Source organism: Herpailurus yagouaroundi, unplaced genomic scaffold (genome assembly GCF_014898765.1).
Source record: "Herpailurus yagouaroundi ecotype Mexico unplaced genomic scaffold, PumYag 28, whole genome shotgun sequence".
Lineage (NCBI taxonomy): Eukaryota > Metazoa > Chordata > Mammalia > Carnivora > Felidae > Herpailurus > Herpailurus yagouaroundi.
This window is the reverse complement of record NW_024412376.1, coordinates 105,873,985-105,892,329: the sequence shown is the minus strand read 5'-3', so window position 1 is coordinate 105,892,329 and position 18,345 is coordinate 105,873,985. Positions and strand designations below refer to the sequence as shown.

Sequence of the window (18,345 nt, the reverse complement as noted above, 5' to 3'; positions counted from 1 at the left end):
CCGCGCCGAGATTCGGCCCCTGGAGCCGCGCGCCCCGGGCTCGCCGCGCCGCAGCTGCAGTAGCCGGGGCGCGGCGTCGCAGGGCGCGGCCGAGCCGCCCATTGTTGAGAGCGGCCGAAACCCCCGGCGATGCCCTGCGCCGCCTCCTTGGAGCGGCGGCGAGGTTTGAACTTGGCGTCGGCCTGGAGTCCTGCACCGCCCGGGAGGCGGCGGCGGCCCCGCGAGCGGCGATGGTGAGTGCTGGGCTCGGGTCCGCTCCCCCTGGCCGGCGGTGGGTGCGGCCGGGGCGCACTGCTGTCTTTGAAGGAGGGGGGCGGGCGTGCCCCGCCGTCTGCTTTCTAAAGGGTGTCTATTTCAGTCCCTTCGGCGACTGTGGAAAAACCCTTTCTGTGGGGATGGGTCCCGGGGCTGGCCAGGTGGGGGGAGGGGGGCGGCGCTCTCCAAAGGTCTCCTGACACTCCTGGGCCTTGGCTTTTTTTTTTTTTTTTTTTTTTTTTTAATGGAGGCAGGAACTGCCACTCCAAGAGGAAAATAATTGCAGATTATTGACAGCGTGAAAACTTTTCAGAAGAAATGATCTGTGAAATATTTTAATTTTGATAAATCGCTCCGCACAAGGGCCCCTACTGGGTTTAGAAAGACTTCTCTTTCGTAATTTTACTGGATTGGTTTCTGTAGGAAAGGTCTCAAATGTGCTTTGAGGCGCACCCCCCGCCCCCGACTTGTTCCAGATCTTAAGGCAGTTTTTAAAAAGGTGTGTTCTCCGGTCTGTAGCAGAAATTAAATCAAGGAATTAGATTATACCTGACACACGCTCTACTCTGAATTGCCAGAGGGATAAAAGTGCTTTGCCGAAGGGAAAGCTTAAAAAAATTTCAATACTGGGAGCAGGGGGGGGGGGGGGGAGTATGTTTGTCTCTTTCTCTGCGATGTATTACTTTTTATTTTTTTTCTAATCATAGTGGTGTAGTGAACTTCTGTGTAGGGAGGCTTTTGGGCTGGGAGTGAACGAGCACCCACATGGGTATAATCTCCACGGAGAGATTAGCACAGAGGCTTCTAAAGATTGTTCTGTGCGTTTTCTGTTTCTAGTTATTTAATATTTAAGGACTAGTTACCAAAGGCGTGTTAGACGTATAGCTAAATCCCACCCCCAAATGATTTCACCAGAAGTTGGTTTCCATTTTAATTAATTTTGATGGTTATTTTTGTCTTTTAAAATCTTTTTTTTTTTTTCCTGATTGTGAAAGTATCACATGGTCATTGCAGAAAAGGTGGATCATACAGAACTGAAAAAGAAGTAAACGGTTATTCACAACAATGTTTATATTGTAGGTTAAGGCTTGTATTTCATAAAAGCTTAGTCATTTGAAAACTTTGCAGACATTTTTTTAATTGCTCACAAATCTGGTTTAGGAACTAAAACTAGGAAATGACCAGGGAATAACCTTGTACTTTAAAAAAGGTTGTAACCAACAATAACTTCTTCACAGAGTTCATGGAGCAGAATTTATTGTGGCAATTTCTCTTGAGTCAGCTTCCCACATCTGCTCCTGACAAATGGTTTCTGTTTGTATAGCCTGTTTTGTAAATACATCTCTACCATTAAGGCAAAGTGCCCAAACACATATCCCTTACCAGTGCTTGTAGCTAGGCTGGTAGAGTTAATATTTTTATTGGTTTCTACATCAGAACTTCTTCACTGTATGCTTGATAAAACCCTGGAGAAGGTTACCAAGGGATGTTGTAGAGAATTTAATTCCCTGGCGGTTTTAAGAATAGGATAAACATCCATCTGCCTTCAGTGCGGTACTGTCTGGATAAAGGAAGACTGGGTCACATCTCCAAACCCCAAATCGAGGAATTCTAATTCTATTTCAGCCTTCAATAACCTGGGACCAAAGAGTATAAAGATCCCCCACCCCCAAAGCACCTGAGTCCAGTAAGAGGTGAAGCCCTGTTTGGATTTACGTAAAATGAAAATCCTCCTTTGATAAGGAAGATTTATAATTACTCCTAGGACTTGCCAATTCTTTTCTGTTTATGGATAGAAAAATCAGCAATGATTTAATTGCTGTCTAGGAAGTTACAGAAGTTGAATACAGCATAAGTTGTGTGGTTTGAAGTAAATGAATGGGTTGATTCACAGGAATTAAAAGTTCTTCCTGAAAGGTGGGGGAGGGGTACATGTGTCCTAAAACTCTCAACTAAAGATGGTGTCCTTGGGAGCTCTCTTCACTCTGGATCCAACTTTCTCTTCAGGATCCCTATCTTGTATGTTAAATCTGATGACATCTTTACGTCAACATTACGTTTTACTTTATTCCTCAAAATGTATTCTTGTGTAGCGCTTTTGTCCAGACCACGTATTCCTGTAACTTCTGTTGGAGGCTGTTCCCCTGGGCCAGCAGTGCTGCTGGTTTGTGGTTTCTTTCAGAAGGTCGGGATTTCATGGGTTGCTGCTTCCTCTCCTCTCCCGTTTGACAGAAGTATCCTGTAATTCTAACCACTGTGTGACCTCAATTGCAGTGACACCTTCCTCCCTTTTGTCACGTCACTGGATCAGGAGCAGCCACCACGCTTTCTCCCCCCAGGATCACTGGGAGGGGTTCACTTTCTAGGAAAGGTCACCTCAAGAGGAAAATGGGGAAGTCAAGAGTCTCCTGGCTGGGCGGTTTTTCACTTTGCTTGAATGAGCAGTGCCTCCCCTCCACACCCGCCAGCTTGTCATATTTCTCCATGCATGCCAAGCATGTTTTCTTATGCTATAGTAACGCCCAAAGAAGGAACAGGAGTGTAACAATGGTCTTTCATTTGTTCAGCAAACATTTACTATGTGGGAGGCAGCCCTGGAAATGGAGATGGGTTCTTTGCCGTCTAGATTCTTGTCCTGTAAGAGGAGAAATCAGATGTTAATAAGCTAATGCCATTGTGAGGGAGGATAGGGGTTAAGAACTTAGGTTTATTGTAAGTTAAACATATCCCAACCTTAGGACCCAACATTTCCATGCCTAGCTATTTACCCAAGATAGATGAAAACAAATGTCCACAAAAAGTCTTGTACAGAATGTTCATAGCAACTTTATTAATAATTGCCAACAGCTGGAGACAACCCTGTGTTCACTAAGAGAATGGATACACTGTGGTACATCCATACAATGACCTACTTCTCAGCAATCAAAAAGAATGAACTCCTGATATATACAACCAGCTGGATGAATCTCAGAACCATTATGTTAAAGAAGCCAGTCACAGGTGGGGCATCTGGGTGGCTCAGTCGATTGAGCATCTGACGTTGGCTCAGGTCATGATTTCACGGTTCGTGGGTTTGAGCCCTGCGTAGGGCTCACTGCTGTCAGTGCAGAGCCTGCTTCAGAGCCTCTGCCCTCCTCTCTCTGTGCCCCTTCTTCCTCGTACTCTCAAAAATGAATAAACCTAAAAAAAAAAAAACAGACAAGAGAATGCAAAAGCAATTCTATTTATGAAGAACGAAAACAGGCAAAACTAATCTATGGTGGCAGGTGTTAGTGGCTGCCTCTTGAGGGGTGGAGAGAGTGACTGGAAAGAGGTAAGAAGAAGCTCTCTGGAGCAATGGAAAGGTTCTAGGTCATGTTTCAAGAGATGGTTGCATAGATATACACAATTTTCAAGCTCCATCAAATTGAACACTTAAGGACTTACGCATTTTACTGTATGCAAAACATTAGTTCAATCAGGAGAAGAAAAACCTAGATTCTGGAGCTAGACCAGACAGAGTACACATCCCATCTCTGCCTCTAGGTATATATTGCCTTGAGCAAATTATTAAATGCCTCTGAATCTGAAAGCTTTGGACAATAATGAAGCTTCTTCATAGAGTTGTTGTGTGGATTGAGTTAATGAAAGTATTTAGCTTAGCGAGGGCTCAGTAAATGTCAGCTAATAATCCCATGCGCTGTGATAAATATAAATGTGGTATTGGTGTATATAAAATTATTTGTACTTTTTGTAAAAGCCATCTCATTTAAGATTATCAAGGATCCTGTAACCTATTAACTGATATCCTTAGCATTCTATATATCTTTTTTTTTTTTTTTTTAATGAGTTCTGTTTTTGAGGTTATGGGGAATTTAAAGTTCTTGCCTACAACCTTACTTGTTCAGAGCACCAGTGTGGCTTTTCTTTGCCACCAGAGGTGAACCCTGGAGAGGAAATACCCACTAGGCAAACCCCTCTGTGTTAGAGGACTGATTTTATGAAATTTGTTGAAGCTGAACTCCCAGACTAGGTTCATAGCTTCCTCTGGGAACCCAGAGGTGGGTGAAAAGGTTACATTTTACATCCTCTATCTAAAGATGTGGGGGGAGGGGGCAACGAAACGCTTGAACTCTATATCAAACTGATACTGTGCTGCTTTTTATTTTATTTTAAAATGTTATTCTAATGTGTATTTTTGAGAGAGACAGAGTGTGAGCAGGGAAGGGGCAGAGAGACAAGGAGACACAGAATCTGAAGCAGGCTCCAGGCTCTGAGCTGTCAGCACAGAGCCCAACGTGAGGCTCGAACTCACGAACTGTGAGATCATGACCTGAAGCCCAAGTTGGACGCTTAACCAGCTGAGCCACCCAGGCATCCCTGTGCTTCTTTTTAAAGAGACAGACTATATAACTTCAATTTTCAGTAAAATACCTTGGACAGAGTGGTCAATATGATAATAGTTTATTTAATCTTTTAAGCTTTAATTATTTCAGTTCAACAAAGTGTTTGGGAAAGATGTTCTGTGCTTTGCCAACTCCAGCAGAGGCATTTTGTTGTTGGGTTGGTATTCATTCAGTAAACATTTATCACATATTTACTGAGAACATATTAGCCCTGGGAATTCAATCATGACTGATAAGACATTTCACACTCAAGGGTTCATAGATGCCCCGACTCTTAAGTGTGAATGTGTATCCATTTTTCTGGGAATTTTTTTCAGGGCAAAGGGCTCCGTCTTAGGCTAGTCTTGTTTTTTGTTTGTTTGTTTTATAAAGCTTCTTGCTTGAGGAAGTTTAAATCCTGTCCTCTCCCCATTCCCACCCCCATTAAACACCAGAGTTTCTTCCTAAGGTTTTCTCTTTTTATCTTCCTAAAAATAAGAATAACAAGATATTCTTGTGTAAAAAGGCAGTGTAGTGAAAAGGTCCTAAGACTGTGGAGGCAGAGCACCCTACGTCTGAATCTGAGCTCTGCTATCTGCTAGTGGTTTAGGGCAAGTTCCTAATTGTTTAAGCCTTAGTTTCCTCATCTGCAGAACTGTGATGATAATACCTTGAAAGAGGTGTCAATAGTGTCAGATTCAGGCAATTCTCACAATTCAATGACAAAGTACATGTAAAAGTAAATAGCCTGGCACCTTGGTGGGTGTTAATTTCTGAAATTGATTGAGTACTTGCTAAGAGTGGTCTTCTATCTTCTTCACACTACCTGTGATTGTTCTCCCCCTTTAGAGGTGAGGAAACCCAAACACAAAGAGATTAAATAGCTTGCTGAGGGCATGATGGTGCCAGGGTTGAAGCTCCACAGGATCCTGCTCCTCAACTGAGGAGTCTCGGAATGGAGGTCAGTCGCTTTTCCCTTTTAGGTAAAATTATTTTTAAGATTTAATTACTACAGGGAGAAAGTAACACCAATAAGTGGCACTGGTGCCACCATTATGGATGGCACACAAGTGAACACGGGTGATGAGGAATTAGTTGACCAAGGGATGGGGGGCAGGGGGGTGCTAATGAACACTTCAGATTCTTTTCCCCAGACTCTCAAAACTCTGCCTGTCAGTGACGCTCTCTGACCCTGTCCTTCACCCTCCTACCACCCCAATGACTAAGAAGTCAGTTTGGGAGAGGCACCAGGGTCTCTCAGTTAAGAGTCTGACTCTTGATTTTGGCTCAGGTCATGATCTCACTGTTCTTGAGTTTGAGCCCTGCATAAGCCTCTGCACTGACAGTGTGGAGCCTGCTTGGAATTCTTTCTCCCTCTCTCTGCCCCTCCCCTGCTTGTGCTCACGCACGCTCTCTCTCTCAAAATAAATAAGCTTTAAAAAAAAATCAATTTGGGAATAAAGACATATGGAGAACTAGGCCACCTGTTAGGATTTGGTCTAGGCTGTGTGAAGCCCTTGCAAGGATTGACATAGATTACCTTGGTCCAAGAGGGAAGGCCAGGTGAAAGATGGTCTCCAGAGCCCTGTCATAGTAAGAGGAAAAGTAAACTGACCTGGGATGTTGGTATTCCCTATTTCCATTGGCATTTCCTCAATACATGCAGAAGAACCTGAGCTAGAACTTTAAAAAAATGAAAGCCAAGGGGCGTCTGGGTGGCTCAGTCGGTTAAGTGGCCGACTTCGGCTCAGGTCACCATCTCACACTCCGTGAGTTCGAGCCCCGCGTCGGGCTCTGTGCTGACCGCTCAGAGCCTGGAGCCTGTTTCAGATTCTGTTTCTCCCTCTCTCTCTGACCCTCCCCTGTTCATGCTCTGTCTCTCTCTGTCTCAAAAATAAATAAACGTTAAAAAAAAAATTAAAAAAATGAAAGCCAAGTGCAGGTTGAGAACCCTACTGATTTAATGAAGACTTAAGAGTTACATTGGCCAATTAAAATAATGTGTGGTGGAGCGCCTGGGTGGCTCAGTCGGTGAAGCTTCCAACTTTGGCTCAGGTCATGATCTCACAGTTTGTGAGTTCGAGCCTCACGTCGGGCTCTGTGCTGGCAGCTCGGAGCCTGGAGCCTGCTTCAGATTCTGTGTCTCCTTCTCTCTCTGCCCCTTCCCTGCTCACACTCTGTCTCTCTCAAAAATAAACATTATTTTATTATTTTTTAATTTTTTTAATGTGTGGAGGTTTAGGGGAGAAATGTAGTTACAGAAATTATAGATCTGATTTCCTGTGTAGATAAGAGCCTTTGCACTGGAGCAGCCTCCTGCTTCTGCAAGTCCCCGTTGTTGTACAAGGTGCTCTGTGTTAGTGTTCTCAACATCCAAGCCTCTCCTTTGCAGTGCAGCTAAACAGCCAGAATCTCAGGACTTTTTCCTCAACTACCCAAATGGTGCCAGGTCTACTTACGGACCCTCCAGAGAGGTTCCCCGGCACATGCTGGAAGTCCCCCTGGAAGCAGTGGGCTGAAGCTGGGGGTGTGAGGAGGACTCCCATTAGGAAGTGTTGCTTGCAGCCTTGTATTTGAAGGCTATTGTGTACCAGTTGTGTCCACCCACCCATCTGCAACACTCCTGGCAGATGAAACCCTGAGGTTTCTGCTCTCTGAAGGGGAGAGAAGCAATCTGGAGGAAGAACCTGCAAGGACCTTTGCTCTCTGGCTGTCCCTGACCCTTCAAGCCTGCTGTGCCGTGTGCAAGTTCCACTTGTCTTTGAGTGTGACTCACAATAGATGTGCATGGCTAACGTGAGGAGAGTTGCAGGGCTGTCTCTTGAAGTCCCTCTTTGCTTCTTCACCATTGCTTCCAGCCTCTGCCCCTCAACTTTAAGCCCTTTGTGTCGGTTCCCATGGTTACCTCTTCACCGCTAGCAGCTGGAATGCTAGTGAGAAAAGGCCGCCTCCCCTACTGAGCCAGGTCTGGCTGGGCGGAGGCCGCCCTTCTATCCGTGGGTTCGTGACGTGGGGTCACAGTCCAGTACCTTCTCTTTGTCATGGGTGCTGTACCTTTTCCAGGCTTGGCAAGTTGGGGTTTCAGTGGGAGGGGAGATGAGGGGTGATATACAGGGTGTTTCTTGCCCTGGACTGGCCTGGCTGCCCCATCCACGACCTGCCAAACTCCAGCCTGATGCCATCTCCTTCTGTGTGTTAGTGCCAGGTGGAGAGGGGAAGGACCTGCTCTGCCCAGTCAGATAAAAACGACCCCTCACTTCCCTGTCTCCCTTTGGCTTTTGTTCCCAATACCATCTGTTTATGGCTTAGTCAACAATACTAAGTCCAGACTGTGTTCTTGAAGGAATTGGTGTCAAAAGCAAATTTCTAGGGCACCTGGGTGGCTCAGTCAGTTGAACATCTGGCTCTTGATTTCAGCTCAGGTCATGATCCCAGGGCCGTGGGATCGAACCTCGAATCAGACTTCACAGCCCTGCTGTGAACCTCTGTCCCTCCCCTGCTTGCGTGCTCACTCTCTCTCAAAATAAAAAAAAAAAATTTTTTTTAAAAACAGGTTCCAGGGGCGCCTGGGTGGCGCAGTCGGTTAAGCGTCCGACTTCAGCCAGGTCACGATCACGCGGTCCGTGAGTTCGAGCCCCGCGTCGGGCTCTGGGCTGATGGCTCAGAGCCTGGAGCCTGTTTCCAATTCTGTGTCTCCCTCTCTCTCTGCCCCTCCCCCGTTCATGCTCTGTCTCTCTCTGTCCCAAAAATAAATAAAAAACGTTGAAAAAAAAAAATAAAATAAAAATAAAAACCATTTAAAAAACAAAAAAAAAAAAAAAAGGTTCCATCCAGCTTGGAAGGTCAGGCAGGCACTGGAAACTGGGGTGTAGCCCAGGGACTTGGGGCTCAAGATGACAATGTACTAGCTAAGAATTTGTCTTGAAGTTCTCTCCTGAGATTCTCCTTTGGAGTCCAGCTGGCCTCAGAGTCAAGATAGAACTTGTAACTACAGGTGGAAATTAAACAGCCTTGATAGTGAAGGGAAGGAAAGGTAGTTACCAATTAGAAACCACCAGAAATCGTCACTTCCGAGGAAGACCATACTGGATGAATTGTTATGCTCTTCCTAGGGCAAGGCTACCCTGTTTTCTAGAGACCCATCAGCCTGCAGATAATCTAACTGAGCTGTAGGCGACATGACTGTTATAAAAGGTGGTTAAGGCCACCCTTTGGAGCCTTATAATCTGTTGGGTCCTGGCTTTACCACTTTCTTTGTGATCTCAAGCAACTTAAAAGCATACCTCAGAGATACTGCAGGTTCACCTCCAGACCACTGCCAGAAAGTGAGTCAGATGACCTTTTTGGTTTCCCAATGCATATAAACTTAGGTTTATCCTACGCTGTAGTCTTTTAAGTGAGCAATAGCATCATGTCTAAAAAAAAAAAAAAAAAACCAGTGTATATCCTTTACTTAAAAAAAAAATTTGCCAAAAATCCTAACCATCATCTGACCTTTCAGCAAGTTGTAATCACTGATCACAGATTACCGTAACAAATGTTATAATACTGAAAAAGTGTGAAATGTTGGCAAGAATTACCAAAATGTGCCACAGAGACAGGAAGTGAGCAAATGCTGTTGGAAAAATGCTGCTAATAGGCTTGCTCAATGCAGGGTTGCCACAAACCTTCGTTTTGTAAAAAAAAACACAATGTCTGTGAAGCACAATAAAATGAGGTGTGCCTTATTTAAACTACCTGTGCCTCAGGGTGCCTGGGTGGCTCAGTCAGTTAAGCATCTGACTCATGATCTCAGCTCAGGTCATGCTATCATGGTTTGTAGGAATGAGCCTCATGTCTGGCTCTGTGGCCAACAGCACAGAACCTGCTTGGGATTCTGTGTCTCCCTCTCACTCTGCCCCTCCCCCTGCTCATGTGCGTGTGTGTGCTCTCTTTCTCTCAAGATAAATAGACATTTAAAAAAATTACCTGTGCCTCAGTTTTCACTTCTGTGAAAGGGGGCCATGTCTCACGGGGTTGTTATAAGAATTAGGGGCGCCGGGGTGGCGCAGTCGGTTGAGCGTCCGACTTCAGCCAGGTCACGATCTCGCGGTCCGTGAGTTCCAGCCCCGCGTCAGGCTCTGGGCTGATGGCTCGGAGCCTGGAGCCTGTTTCCGATTCTGTGTCTCCCTCTCTCTCTGCCCCTCCCCCGTTCATGCTCTGTCTCTCTCTGTCCCAAAAATCAATAAATGTTGAAAAAAAAAAATTTTTAAAAAAAGAAAAGAATTAAATTTGTCATGTAAAAATACTTTCTAAATTATAAAGCCTAACACAGGTGCCAATTTGTAATATTTTTAAGTGATGTTTTGAGAATGCTATGCTAAACTCAAGACAGATTTTGTCAGGTCAGTCCCACTCTTGTGTGACATATGTTCGTGGGTCCAGAATTCCCCTGAGGAGGATAGGACAGTGTTGGAGTGAGTAGGGACATACAGGATTTAAAAGAAATAAAATTTCCAGACTGTATTACATTAATCCTATAGTAACCAAAGGAAAGGAAAAATGATGGGGCTAAGTTGAAACTCAGCCTGTGGACCATAGTGACAAACACCTTGGAAAGGTATATTGTAAATGGCAAACCATTACTTTTCCACAAATTGTCTATACCTTGGTACCTTGGCTTCCATTCAGACTTGCTTCCCAAGAATTAAAGCAACAGCTGTGGGAAAGCTTGGGAGACAGGGTCCTGTGTGGGGTGATAGCAAAGGTTGGAAACATTCAGGTTTGTGATTCAGAGGCATTAAAATAGCCTGGAATGTCTATTATCTCCCCTAAACAGCAGAACGAATCTTGGATACTGTGGACACAAATGCAGTTGGCACAAGCTTAAAAAAAGTGCATGCAAGCTTCCTTCTAACACCCAATAATCCTCTTGGGCAAAGTGAGGATTAGGCCTTCCTCACAAACAAGGGGGTGAGTTCATTTTTTCTAAGATTCCTCAGCTGATGCCAAATTGAGCAAGGGACCTATTTTCTCTCAATGAATGACGGTCTCCATTTCCAGTTTTAAGGTCCACCCCTCTTCTCTGGGCAGGTTTAGGACAGGAGTGACTTAGTTTGCATGTAGATGGAGAGTGAAACGCTGGCTCCCACTGACTACATTGCAACCCCAGGAACCTTCCAAAGCCAGGAGGAGGGGAGGGATGTCTCGCTCCGAGCCTGATGTGGGAGGACTCCAGGGACTCAAAAAAAAAAAAAAAAAAAAAAAAAAAACCCACCCTGGGCCCAAAGTCATGTTTTTAACATATCCGTGCACATACATTCCCTGAAGTGCCATTTCTGTCCGGTGCCTGGGGCTCCTCTGATGAGAGGAGGCCCCTGGAAGAGCTCCTTAGGCTAATTCTGTCATCCTTGTGCTTGAGGAACTATTTCTTTCATACCAGCTGCTAGGTCCTCTGTGTTCGTCCCTTCCCAAGGGGCCTTCCTCATGCTCCATATTTCTTGTTAATTATGTGCAAAAAATCCTCCACCCTGGAGTTAAATATTTATATCCCTCCCTAAATGCTTTGGACATTTGCAGTTTTCCTGTTTTGAGGAATTAAAGAGCCCGTCATTATACCAACCATGCGGTCACACCCCTTGATGGCTTATCCTGTTCGTCTCTCTCATGTAGACCACTGTGATCATGTGATCGTGGCTGTGTCTGGTAGTGGTTCCCATGAGCCAGTCTCCCTGGATCTCACAGCCTTGCCACAAGGCAGATAATACTCTGTCCCCTTTTTTATACATGAGGTCCTGAGGGTCAGAATCATGGCCAGGGACTAGCCGAGCTCAGATGCAACCCAGGTCAATCTGATCCAAATCGTGTGTGTATGTGTCTCCAGCGAGACTGGAGATCAGAAATTGTCTTTTATTCCACACAGATTCTAGCTTGGAACCTGCATGTAGAAAGCACTCATCACTTAATGGATGAAGGTACTCAGAAATTGTGTTTTCTCACTCAGGATTGTTACTTATGCCCTTTTTTTTCTCACCTCGGTTCATAGACCATTACAGGTAGAAGAAACCCTATAGCTCACCTGTCCTAACCCAGTGCAGGTCTCCCGGCTGCTGGTCCAGTATTATCTCCCTCTATGTTAGTGTGTGCCCATATGGCCATTTTGGGTGTTCCGCTTAATCATCCCAACTGCTTTTTCCTAATGTGTGGAAAGAAGGGAGGAAGTGTTACCAAATGTTTTCCTATGTTACTTCTACCACATTGCTGCTTATTCTCTCTCTCTTGCTCCTCTCACCTCAAGTGGGTCCTTTCTTAATTTTTTTTTTTTTACATTTATTTATTTTTGAGAAACAGAGACAGAGTGTGAGCAGGGGAGGGGCAGAGAGAGAAAGGGAGACAGAGAATCAGAAGCAGGCTCCAGTCTCCGAGCTGTCAGCACAGAGCTCAATGCGGGGCTCGAACCCACGAACCATGAGATTGTGACCTGAGCCAAAGTTGGACGCTTAACCGACTGAGCCACCCAGGTGCCCCTCAAGTAGATCCTTTCTAACACACTGTCCTAGTGGTCATCGCTGGGACTATGCCATGCACTGTGGTCTGGGAGAGGGAAGCCATAGGAATTTGGATTGGGACATTTTGTATTTGGCTCCAACCTTACCCTCCCATGATGTAGGATATCAAGATTGTTTCCTGTGTTCTTTGCTGTGTCAGCTGAGGGTCTGGGGGCTGATTGCATTATATTCTGTGCATCCCTCCCCACCTGCCTCATGAGACCAAAAACATACCTGTCTGGTCCAAGTAGGGCATCAGCAACAAAACTTCCCTCCGGGAAGACAGCAGTGCCCATCCACGTGAGACAGAGTGGGCAACTACAGGGAGCCCACCAGGAAGCTGGCCAAATGTCCACTCGGAGCATAGTTTTATTAAATATTCATTGGGCATCATCTCTTAGAAGAGCACCTTACCTGGCCAAGGAAGAAAAGAGAAACTAAGACTATTGCATGGGGGTGAGGAGCACAGGCTTTGTCATCAGCCAGATCTGGATTTAATTTTTGTTCCAGTAGAGCGTGTTCAATTTTCTCTGCTTCTCTGAGCTTCCTTTTCCTCATCTGGAAAGTGGAGATGTAACAGCATAAAAGTACCTGTCTTAGAGACTAGTTGTGAGGATTACATTAGGCTGTGCAGGTAATGATTATGGCCTGGCTCGGAGCACTCCATAGGGTAATTACAGCATCTGGGACTATGCTTTGATAACCTGCCCTCCTTGAAGCATATGACCAGGGGAAACAAGCATATATATAGACAATGAAAGAGGGGGAATGGAAAGGAGAGGAAGGTGTGCTGAGTGTGGACTACTCTTGTGGTCTCATGTACTCTCTCCAGCACTTACCATGGTTTGTCATTGTATATTTGTACAGTTGTCTTGCCTGTCTTCCCATTAGTTTGTAATTTCACAGGAGGGATCCATTCAACTGCCATTGCAAGCTCAGGGCCTAATCCATTGTGTGGTCCATTGTGGACCTTAGTGATTGTTGATGGAGGGGTTGGATGATTGGGCAGGGTATAGAAGTGGCCTCTGAGTCTTGGCATGAAACATGTGCTGTATGTTTTCAGCAGCGTGACCCGTGTTAGGAAGTTCTGAGTCAAAAACAGGAATGCAGTTTTGGCGGCAAAGGTAAGGATGAGGAGTCTTTCAAAATCTGACCTCATCATCTCTCTAGATCTAGGGACATTTAGGCTAGGGCTGGAGAGGGTCCCGTTTGGATTTCAGTAGCTTTCTATTTTCTTCCAAAGAAGCTTTCCCTTTGAAGAAGTCTTGGTATTAAATGTTTGTCACCTGTATCAATGGAGTCTTAGGACTGTAGGATCCAAAAGTAATACGAAATGAGAGACGGTGAGAGTTGGAGTTAGGGGCCCTGGCTTCATATGCCAGTTGTGTATCTTACAAGTCCTGCACTAGGGCAAGTTAGTGTCTCTCTGTGAGGCTGTGAATGTAGATCTGTTCAGTGGGGCTAAATAGTACCCATTCTATTATGTAGAATTATTATGAAGGCCAAAAGGAATAATGTATGGAAGGTACTTTTAAGCTATAATGGGTGAGAATAAAGTAAGGAATTATTACAGTTCAGTGTAGAGATTTGCATGGTTCTTTGGGAATGCATGAGAGGGGGTGTTGGGAAAGAAAGATGGAGGCTGAATTTTCTCAGGAAGCGTTCATTTCTCTACTGATACTGGCTTCCCAGAAATTCTGCTTCCTCCTCCAACAAGGATTTTCAGTGGTTGCTAGAGCTCCCAAAGTAAACCTGCCACAAGTGTAGTCTTTCCACTGCCCAGATTTCCTCCCAGGAGAGATCTATCCACTTTCATTCCCTGACAAAGATTTCCCTTTAAAAATATGGAGACACCAGACTCTTAGACTCATTTTAGTTAGGAAAAAAATAAGGCTAATTTACTTTTTCTGGTAATTATACCGTTAATCGTAAACAATTTGCAAGATACAGAAAAAGAAAAATATCATCTATAATCACCCAGTAGTAACATTCTGGTATATTTGCTAGTCTTTTGTTTTCATGCATATCTTTTTGTCTCCTATAAGTAGCAAAAGGGTGATGTGGAAGAAATGCCAGGCATGCATGGCTTAACATGTGGCAATGCTTAAGAAAAGAGTATTCAGGGGCGCCTGGGTGGCGCAGTCGGTTAAGCGTCCGACTTCAGCCAGGTCACGATCTCGTGGTCCGTGAGTTCGAGCCCCGCGTCAGGCTCTGGGCTCATGGCTCGGAGCCTGGAGCCTGTTTCCGATTCTGTGTCTCCCTCTCTCTCTGCCCCTCCCCCGTTCATGCTCTGTCTCTCTCTGTCCCAAAAATAAATAAAAACGTTGAAAAAAAAATTAAAAAAAAAAAGAAAAGAGTATTCAGGGGCGCCTGGGTGGCTCAGTCGGTTGTGTCCGACTTCGGCTCAGGTCATGATCTCATGGTTTGTGGGTTCGAGCCCCGCTTTGGGCTCTGTGCTGACAGCTCAGAGCCTGGAGCCTGCTTCTGATTCTGTGTTTCTCTCTCTCTCTCTCTCTCTCTCTCTCTCTCTCTCTCTCTCTCTGCCCCTCCCCTGTTCTCGCTGTGTGTGTGTCTCTCTCTCTCCCTGTCAAAAGTAAATATTAAAAAAAAAAAAGGAAAAGAGTATTCAAAGCCAGTGATCTCAGGGGCATTTAAAGAGGGGTGACATGGAGGAGAGGGTGTGGCCTTCAGCCATTCCCGTTTCTACTTGTTTTATTTCATTTTCCTTTCTTTATCTGTAATGAGGATCATCACTGTTTCACATGATAAGAAAATTCACTGAATAGCTGTTTTTAAAGTCCAGTATCGGATACATACCATGTGCCCAATAAATGTAAGTTTCTATTCTAAGTTAACATTTATTGCCAGGCTCTGTTCTAAGTGCTTTAGGCATATCAACTTGTTTAAGCCTCACAACTACCCTTTGGTGTAGGTGCTATTATTATCCCATTTTGTAGCGGAGGAAACTGAGGCATAAGAGGTTATAAGTGATCTGCCAAAGGTCGAACACCTATTAGGTAATAGAGCCCAAATAAGAATGTGAGCAGCTGGCTCCAGAATCCACATTAATCCATATTACACAGCCTGCCACTTATCAGAGTTGATTTAAGGTCAGGCTCTGAGTATTTGAGGGGAGGACTGTACTCCTCCAGTGGTAAAGATATCATCAATTTAACTATAGGGCCTTGCATGAGTGCCCTTGGTTTTCTTACGCACTTGCTCTGGGCTGCCTGTGCATAGGCTTCATTGGGTGGAGGGATTATAGTCAAAGGTAAATCTGAAGTGATTAAATATTTATTAGGTAGGTGAAAAGATCTGGCCAGTCATCTGGCTTTTTCCCCTACCCACCCTTTTCTAGTCCTTGTGCAAGGTCAACATAGAAGTCATTACCTAAGATCTAGACATGGTTAAGCTTACTGTGGTTTCAAACATCAGAAATACGTTGAATGCCGGTGGTACAAATTGTACACGTGGATCCATTGGGAGGTTTCAAGGGATATGAAGTGAGAAAAAGCAGCAGCAAGAGCAGGAGGTACAGACGGACACGGTCTGAGGCCTACCGATCACGACAACGCCTGACTGAAGGGTTATGTGTGGCCTTCCTGGAGTGAGCAAGCTGCCAAATGAGGGTGCATGAGCAGAAGGAAGAGGTTTGTTTTTTTTTTTTTAAGTTTTTTTTTTTTAAGTTTATTTATTTATTTTGAGAGAGAGGTAGAGAACGAGCAGGGGAGGGGCAGAAAGAGAGGCGGGGACAGAGGATCTGAAGCAGGCTTGTGCTGACAGAGAGCCCAATGCGATCTCGAACTCACAAACTGTGAGATCATGACCTGAGCCAAAGTCAGGCACTTAACCGACTGAGCCATAGCAGGTGCCCCAGAAAGAAGAGGTTTTTAAATACAAATCAGTGACATCGCTATGATGGAGAGCACCAGATAGGGTTTAGGCCTGAGAGAATACAGAGTGAGCTTCCTAGGTGGGTAAATAGTGATTTTAAAAGCAAAAAATAAAATAAAAAAAAGAGAGTAATGGAGGGACCCTGACCCAGAAGGCTAAGTCTAAATACATAGGAACCAAAAGGAACGGGGGGCTTTTAAAGAAAGGACAGTTCACTGAGGATGTCTGAAAACTTTGATAAATGGCTCAATCATCCAAGAATGGAGAACAGCTATATTAGGCTAAGAATAGAAATCTGTTCCCAATGGCATCAATTCTTCCACTCTTCTTCCAGACACTGGAGAAACCAAGAGTCCAGGCTTTTTACCCCCTCCAGGAGACGGAGGAGAAATGTGTGGGAAGCCTTTAGTAATGACCCTCAAACCTGCTACCGAGAGAGACCTGGTAATTAGGCCAGCTTCACGCATGATGGACATGGAACAGGACAAAACAAAGCAAACAAACACACAGGAAACCAAGAACACGACTTTTAATAAGGCAAATTATGAAAATGAGCACACAGTGGCATCCAGCATAAATCCACAGGAATTTCTCCAGTGGGCTCTGAGGACAGGCTCAGGCCTATATAAGTGCACTTCTGTCTGCTTAATCTGAGAAAGCATTCTGGCTGCTTCAAAACATCAGGCAGCGAAACTGCACCAGGCCGTGCCAACTGTTTGTTTGGAAGGCTCGGCCAAGGTCCCTCAACACCGGTCCTCCCCACCCCACAAACCCTGCTGCTAATGAGATGAACCAATAGGGCCAAACTGTGCTTTCTCAAAGAAATTGGCTGACAGTCTTGTAGAGAAAGCAACTGAAAGAAGAGAGAACCACCTTCCCCAAAACACGTGCAGTAAAGAACTTAATACCTTTAAGAGTTGACAGGCAGAGAGCTCCATTCTGGATGCATCCCAACTAGTCCTTTTACAGTCTCCTGTGATCCATTCAACAAATCTGTATTATGTGCCTACTGTGAACCACTCAATGTGCTAGGCCCTAGGTGTGTAGTGGCTTAAAAAAACAAAATTGGAGACAGACCAGCCAGGGGCCCAGACTTCACTGAGCTTGCCATTTAGTAGAGGAAATAGACCATGTGCCAGTGAATAATTACATGCGGCCAGTAGTGCCATGAAAGAAAAGACCAGGTGCCAGGAAAGAGACTTTGGCAGTAGATGGGGTGATGTTCGACCTGGGACCAGAAGGCTAAGGAGGAGCCAGCCAAGTGAAGAAATTGGGAGGAAGACTGTTCCGGGCAGTGGGAACAGCATGTGTGAAGGTGAAGAGGTTGGTGGGATGGGAGCTTAAGGCTGGCCTGTGAGGTCAGGGCGAAGTAGGAGGGTGATGTGTAAGGGAGGACTGGAAGCCAGGTCACTTGGGCCTCAACAGCCAACTTAAGGAACTTGAATTCTATCTGAAGTGCAGGGGGTAGATACACAGGGTTTTATTAGAAAGTGACATGAGCCATTTGCATTTTTTTAACTTATTTTTTATTTTTAAATTTTTAAAAAGAAATTTTAGAGTGTGAACAGGGAAGAGAGAGAGAGAGAGAGAGAGAGAGAGAGGATCTCAAGCAGTCACCAGGCTCCTCAAAGAGCTCAACGAGGAGCTTGATCCCATGACCTGAGCTAAAATCAAGAGACGGATGCTCAACTGACCAAGCCACCCAGGTGCCCTGAGCCATGTACATTTTTTAAAAGTGTCACTGGCTGCTGGGTAGACGCTGGATTGAAGGGGGACAGGAGTGGAAGCAGCCAGTGAGGAAGCTCTTCCCTGTTGGATGAAACACCGCAAAAAGGGAGGAATTGCTGCATTTCCCTAATGTTGTAACAGTCCCTGCCAAGGAGAGATGATTCTTTGCCACTCTGCCCCAAGACAAAATAAAAGTATTTAAACTCAGTAGAAAGCAGGAATCTAAAGGGATCTGGAAAGACCATTTAAAATGTCTGGCTCAGTTCCTCACAGCTCTTACTCCAGCTTCTCCAGGCCTCCCCCCAATTTTCATGCTGTTCAGGAGAGCCACAGGGAACAGAATGATCTGGAACTTCTGATGTTGGCTGACACTCAGTTCAGAAAGCAGTGAATAACTCTACTAAAATATCAAATAGTAAAGTAGCCAGTGTATATTCATGAGTTAGGAATATTGGGGGTGGGGGGGGAGAGGGTGGACAAAATATGAGTGTAATCATCACAGGAAGTAGAAATGGAGGCAGTTGGCCTGGATTTCTTGTTTCTTAACTGTCTGGGGAAGAAAGATGACAAGAGGATTG

General features: G+C 45.0%; 1 protein-coding gene across 6 annotated transcripts in view; it reads left to right on the top strand.

The window, feature by feature from the left end:
- SHROOM3 (shroom family member 3) overlaps positions 1-18,345 on the top strand; it is a 329,233-nt gene that overhangs the window by 240,980 nt on the left and 69,908 nt on the right. The window contains exon 1 of one of the 6 annotated variants that reach the window (XM_040480702.1): positions 56-233. The exons of the other annotated variants lie outside the window; for them this stretch is intronic. The gene's annotated coding sequence lies outside the window, so the exon portion shown is untranslated. Of the gene's footprint in view, positions 1-55; positions 234-18,345 lie in introns of those variants that run through there. 6 annotated transcript variants of the gene reach the window in all.